At 42.3% G+C, this 7251-nt stretch overlaps 1 pseudogene; it reads right to left on the bottom strand.

Annotated features, from left to right (window-relative positions):
- Positions 1 to 2177: 2177 nt before the first annotated feature.
- Positions 2178 to 7251, bottom strand: part of LOC119267749 — a 13552-nt pseudogene continuing 8478 nt past the window's right edge.

Below are 7251 nucleotides of genomic sequence, written 5' to 3'. Positions count from 1 at the left end.
CGAGGTGTTTTGAAACGACAAACATTTGCAATGCCGCATACTTAGAAAGAACACAATTTCTTAAAACTAAGTGAAGGGATCATCTCATAATGCTACCGTCGTCCTAAGCAAAATAAGATCCATAAAAAGATAAACATCACATGCAATCAATATGTGACATGATATGGCCATTATCATCTCGTGCCTTTGACCTCCATCTCTAAAGCACCGGCTTGATCTCCATCGTCACCGGCATGACACAATGATCTCCATCATCGTGTCGTCACGTGATCGTCTCGCCAATTATTGCTTCTACAATTATTGCTAACGCATAGCGATAAAGTAAAACAATTATATAGCGATTAATAAATTAAAGAGAAGCATATGGCTCCTGCCGGTTGCCGAACTCATCGACATGCAAGTCGTGAACCTATTACAAAACATAATCATCTCATACATCAACATATATCACATCACATTTTTGGCCATACCACATCACAACATGCCCTACAAAAACAAGTTAGACGTCCCATACTTTGTTGTTGCAAATTTTAGATGGCTGCTATGGGCAAATAGCAAGAACCATTCTTACCTACGCAAAGCCACAATGATGATAATCAAGTTGCCTTTTAACCTTCTACAAGGACCGCCTTCGTCAAATTAGATTCAACTAAAGTAGAAGAGACAGACACCCGCTAGCCACCTTATGCAAAACAAGTTGCATGTCAGTCGGTAGAACCGATCTCATGTGCGAGGACATGTAAAGTTGGTCCGAGCCGCTTAATCCCACAATACCGCCGAATCCAAATAAGACAAGAAGGTAAGCAATTTCAGCATCAACGCCCACAACTCTTTGTGTTCTGCTCGTCTCATATACATCTAAGCATAGACCTACCTCATGATGCCACTGATGGTTAAGGTTTCCTAACCATACACATGAGTTGTCATTTGATAACGGGATCACATCATTAGGAGAATGATGCGATGGACAAGACTCAACCATAAGCTTAGCATTCGATCGTATCACTTGAGTTTATCGCTATAGCTTTCTTCATGTCAAGTATTTATTCCTAAGACCATGAGCTCATTCAACTTTCGGATACTGAAGGAATACATTGTGTGCTATCAAATGTCACTTCGTGACTTGATGATCATAAAGATACTCTACAGGTATCTTTGAAGGTGTCTCTTGGGTTGGCATGGATTGAGACTGGGATATGTCACTCCGTGTGACGGAGCGATCTCTGGGCCATCTCAGTAATACAACATCGTAAAGAGCTTGCAAGCAATGTGGCTAATGAGTTAGTCACGAGATCTTGTATTACGGAACAAGTAAAGAGACTTGTCGGTAACGAAATTGAACTAGGTATGAAGTTTTTATACCGACGATCGAATCTCGGGCAAATAACATATCGCCGGACAAAGGGAATTGCATAAGGGATTAACCGATCATGGGCATCCGGGTTCCGCTATTGGTTATTTACCAAAGAGGTATCTCAGTCATGTCTACATGATTCTTGAACACGTATGATCCGCACGCTTAACGGTCGGTGATGCTAAAGTAACATTGGGATATGCATGTTGATGACCAAATGTTGTTCAAAGTCCCGAGTGAGATCCCGAACATCACGAGGAGCTCCGGAGGTAAAGATTTATATTTGAAACGTTGCTTTCAAAGTTTCAAAAAAATAGATTTTTAAATATTATACCGAGAAGCTTCCAAAAGGTTTTGGAAACTTTCGAGAAGTCCGAAAGTTCACAAGGGTTCCACCAATTCCCCAGGGTCGGCATGGGCTGGAAGGGGGTGCCCTTGCCTTATTGGGCTAGGCGCACAAGTCCCTCAAGACCCATATGACTGGGAAAGGTGGAAAGTCCACCTGTGTATGAAAAGGAGGGAACTGGAATAGAAGAACAATTCCTCCCCCTTGCGTCAACCCGTGTATGAAAAGGAGGGAACTGGAATAGAAGAACAATTCCTCCCCCTTGCGTCAACCCAAGGCTGGGAGGGCTGGCCACCATGCCCCTGCATCTGCATACAGAGGGAAGGGACGCCCCCAAGAGGACACACAAGCCCTTGGGCCCTCTCCTCTCCTGTTACTTCATAACTCCTTCGTCTTTGTTGTTTCCTCAGGCAAGTAACATATCATCGGACAAAGGGAATTGCATACAGGAATCTCATGCATATACATCTACACATAGACCTTTTCACTCTTCATGTGAACGATGCTTAAGAGGAATTCGGACAATGCACATAGACCTTGTACAAGTATTTCACTACTGTTATTTGCTAATGACTCATTTACACCATGGAAATGGCACAGCCTTTGTTCTACGTATTCTTAATATCCAGTGGGAAAACACGATAAAAAGAAGTACTGGGGTCCTTCCGGTAGGAGTACATTGGAAGATCATGAAGCAAAACAATGCCCAAGTTATGCAATTTTCATAATTAAGTTAACTCCGCTGGTGTATTGCCTTGTACACAACACTTAATCAAGCAGTAGCAAACTTCCTTCCACCAGCCTTGTACACAATACTTAATCAAGCAGTAGCAAACTTCCTTCCACCACGACGGAGATATATTGCTGATTTCGGAACCTGGAAAGTAGAAACCCAAGGAGAAACCGATAAATGTCACAGAATTATCTTCTACAGCAATTAGATTATGTTGATAAGTTGATAACTGGTGAACAGGTTAAATAACTGCTTTATTAGTGTTATTAAAGGGCAAGCACAAAAGATCAATTTGTACTCCTTATATTAGTCTAAAAACAGAATAACTGGTGAACAACACAACTGTTTCATCAGTGTTAAAGGGCAAGCACATAAAATCAGGTTGTACTCATTGTTCTAATAGTAAAATGAATCATTGTTGAGACCTAAAATAGCTACGTGGTATTATAAAGCATATTTCATTATAAAGCAGTCAATGAAGGATTACTGAGATTGTTTGTGTGTTACGTCCAGAAGGTTAAACCACAGGAGATGGGCTCCACAATGTTATATTGCATAAAAAGCTTAAACCTTCTACGCAAAATATGACAAATGGACAGAATATTATTGAGCCAAACCCTCCTATCCACAATCTATTATCCATGCAAGCACCGACTGAATGCATACCACCCCAACGCGAATTATTCGTCACCCTAATCAAACGGCCCAGCCGCTCTCGCTTGGCCCTACCAGTGTAAATTTAAGGCCGGAGAGAAAACCCCCACCTCACGACCCATTTATTCCGATCCTAGCGCCGCCAATCCCAGGTCACACTCCACCGCCCCCTCCGACGACACCATGTCGCCTCCCTCCACCGTAAAGCTGACCAGGACACGGCCGCCACCTCATGCAGATCAGGCAGCTGGCAATGCGGCGCAGCTGTGTTCTTCAGTCACGCATGGATCAGGGCCGATGCCTGCACAGCCATGCTGCTCGGAGCGAACATTTTTAGCCGGACAATCTTATCTCCACCCCTTTGCTCTCTGGTTCGCCTCTCTGCTCCTCCATGCATCGGTCTGTCAATTTCAATCGCTCAAGGCGGCGGTGGCCATCCCCTGCCGTCCTCTCCTTCACTTCCTCGACTTACCATCAAAGTTGAAGCAGATCCAGCGGTTGGGTACAGCGTCCAGGTCAGCAGGGATTGATGTGCCTCGCTGATTGATGTGCTTAATTGCGCAGCAGGGATGAAGGTGAAGGTCGGTGAGCCGTACGTCCTATGGCTACCTTCCATTCCACCCGCGCTAGCTAATTTGCATTCATTTTCGATTTCTGATATCCTCCTGATCTCAGTTCATAAAATTTTCTCTTCTTTTTCGGAAACAATTCATACGAGTTTCTACGGCCATGTCAGGATCAACTAAGTGCACTGTGCATCATAGTTGCAAAACCATTCTGGATAGTTCCTTGGTAAATTTTCTGGAATATCTATTTCGCATGCATCGGTTGATCCTTAACCATTTGTACATCCAAAAGTCCAAAAGTAGCAGATGCATTCTCTGTACAGAATTTTAACTTCAGGTGTGTTATTAGTAGACATAAAGTAGTTCTTACATATGTTGTAGACAATTCACTGATGAAAGGAACATTGCCTGGAGATTTATTTGATAAATTATTATCAAAAGGTTTAAGGCTTAGTGGAACTAAAAAAACCAAGTACATGGGGTGCAGTTTTAGTACTGCTAGGTACGAGGAGTTGAGGTTAGCCTTGATGGGCAGGAGGTGCCTCAGAAGGACACCTTTCGATATTTGGGGTCAATGCTGCAGAAGGATGGGGGTATTGATGAAGATGTGAGCCATCGAATCAAAGCCGAATGGATGAAGTTGCGCCAAGTTTCTGGCATTCTCTATGACAAGACAGGCAAATTCTATAGGACGGCGGTTCGACCCGCAATATTGTATGGTGCTGTGTTGGCCGGCTAAAAGGCGACATGTTCAACAGTTAGGTGTGGCGGAGATGCGCATGTTGAGATGGATGTGTGGCCACACGAGGAAGGATCAAGTCCGGGATGGTGATATATGAGATAGAGTTGGGGTAGCACCAATTGAAGAGAAGCTTGTCCAACATCGTCTGAGATGGTTTGGGCATATTCAGCACAGGCCTCCAGAAGCTCCAGTGCATAGCGGACAGCAAAAGCATGCAGATAATGTCAAGAGAGGTCCGGCTAGGCCGAATTTGACATGGGAAGAGTCCGTAAAGAGAGATCTAAAGGATTGGAGTATCACCAAAGAACTAGCCATGGACAAGGGTGCGTGGAATCTTGTTATCCGTGTGGCAGAACCATGAATTGGTTGCGAGATCTTATGGGTTTCACCTCTAACCTACCCCAACTTGTTTGGGACTAAAGGTTTTGTTGTTGTTGTTGTATAGGTAATGAAAATGTAGTTATACATGAGAAAGTTGTTCTATAAGATATTTTGAGTTTTACTTTGGGTGCTGAAGTGCAAAAATTACTTCTCCCTGAAGGGTCTGTTCCTCTATTGGACGATGTCTCTACACATGTTCTTCCAGTATATAGAATCTAGTATTCCTATTGTAAGTTTTTATTAATGGTGAAAATTTGATGTTATTCCTATTTTCTATTTATTCAGATCTTCCTGGGATTTAAATCAGAAAGAATGATTCCCAATGAGATTTAGATCGTGCCGAGATATCAACACTATCAACACGGACAAACCTCTACTATATATTGCAGATTTTGAAAAAAGCATCTCCTATCCACAGCCAAGGTACTATTACAGGCATAACCAAAAAGTGTTCCACCGATCCAGTTCATGAGTTCCAGATGCATCTATATTACCTTTATTTGGTTAATGCTCTGTTTAAATTTTCTCTTTGCAAAATGTTTGGTGGGTGGAGTACATATACATGATTGCTTATCCTGAATATGAATTTCGGCACATAGGATCGGACGAGCTTCATTGATGTTTTGTAGGCTCTGGACTTTATAAGGACAAAAGGCTAATGTGTTTTCTAACCCCGCCTTGCACAAACACTCCTGGTTGTTGTCCTTGATATGCAACATTCTACTTCCATTGCCATGAGAGAGGTTGACTTTCAGTTAATTTAATGTTGCCTGTGTTTGTTGTACTGCTTGGACCTTGAGACTTCTACCATTTATGCTATTATTCAGATTATTTATAGCAAATGCAATCGTAGCTTAGCGTATTGCACATGAGTTTAGATCAAATGCAAGTGCAGTCTTAGGTATAGCCACTAGCAATGCAATTTCATCTAAATGGTTAATGATGTGTTTGTATTCTCTGCTTTGCAGACTACGTACAAAGTTTCAGAAAAATGGAGCTCCAAGCCTTGCTACTACAACAGATAAAGCCATGGAGCAAGAGTGCACAGATGAGCTGTGCAAGTTTTGTGTCAAGTCTCTCAAGGTATGGCTCTTTTTCATTGGTCAAGGCTTTGATGTTGTCTACGATTTGTATTCTTTGCTGCACATCATCGTGAGATTATAGTATGTCGAGTATGCATACTTGATTGTGTTAGATTAGAGTGCAGTGCATGAACCTAGTTCTTGCAAGGGTGTTACCAGATCAAAAGAAACAAGCATATAGCAACTCTGTCTGTCTCTAGGTTTTGTATGTGTAAAAGTATGCTTGATATTGTCGATCAATTTTGTAAAGCATCGAGCTGTATTAATAGGAATTGAACAGGAAATATTATCCTGGTTGCATGAGCATCTTGTCCCCTCGCAAGAGATTGACGACGCCCATGAAGAAACTTCCAAAAGTACAAAGTATGCACCTAACAATAAAACTGATAGCATTGTGTTCGACTCCAAACAAAGTCACAAACCCAAACACAAAACACTAGACTGAGACTAAACAACCAATTGACGGGGTTGGCGCGCCTTTAGGACTAGTTCTGGTTGATTTGCTCCTCCCGTGTATGCCTTCCATTTTGCTTATTATGTCTATATTGATCAGTTAGAGTAGTGCAGTCATTCAAGAGTTCTGTTATTATGTTTTATCTAAATAGCTTCAGAAGTTATTGGAAAAGAATGAATCAATTGGAAGGACGACGCTCTATTGTACTTCAAGCAACTGAATGCTACTAGTCAAAAGAAGTGGAGTAGGTACTAAGGTATTAAGTTACCCCAATTTTGCTAATATCGGGAATTATGTGCCTGATCGATTGCTTACTTCTCTACACACATGCCTGTGCTGTCAATACAATTTTGAGACACATTTTCGCAGAAGTCCGAGTAGTGTAATTTTTTGTTGTCTGATTGGTTTCTCTGTTTTGCTGGTCATGATGGACAAGACCATAGCACCCATTTAATCTATATCTATATCTATATCTATATCTATACCTACTAATAAAGGGAGGTAATATTCTTGGTTTCGTCTGCTTCAGTGATATTCTTTTACATCTGCTTCGTCCGAAGTGTGTCTGTTGGGCCTTCTGGTTGCGCCCCACCGAAGTTCCGATGCGCCACAAACAGCTGGACCTTGGCCTCTGATCGGCGCCCCAGTTAGGGTAATAAAAAAAAGATGTGCTCAAAGTAAAAACAATGGGAAGGGGACTCGAACACAAGACCTCTTGCCAGGTGTTACAGCACATCTACCAACCGAGACAGCTAAATGCTGTGATTAGATGCAAGTTCTATTACATTTGTACAGGCTTGAAACGGGGGATACAGCATTTTTTTGACAACGGGGAATACGCGTTTTTCTTTAGTCTATCGGGCCTCACACACGTTATCTATGTTTTTAAGGCGTCTGTAAGGCGACGCTTAGGCGTCGAGGCACCCCCCCCCCCCAGCG

Source organism: Triticum dicoccoides, chromosome 3A, assembly GCF_002162155.2.
Source record: "Triticum dicoccoides isolate Atlit2015 ecotype Zavitan chromosome 3A, WEW_v2.0, whole genome shotgun sequence".
Classification (NCBI taxonomy): domain Eukaryota; kingdom Viridiplantae; phylum Streptophyta; class Magnoliopsida; order Poales; family Poaceae; genus Triticum; species Triticum dicoccoides.
Note: the sequence above shows the minus strand (reverse complement) of the source record. Positions and strands in the feature narration are given on the sequence as shown.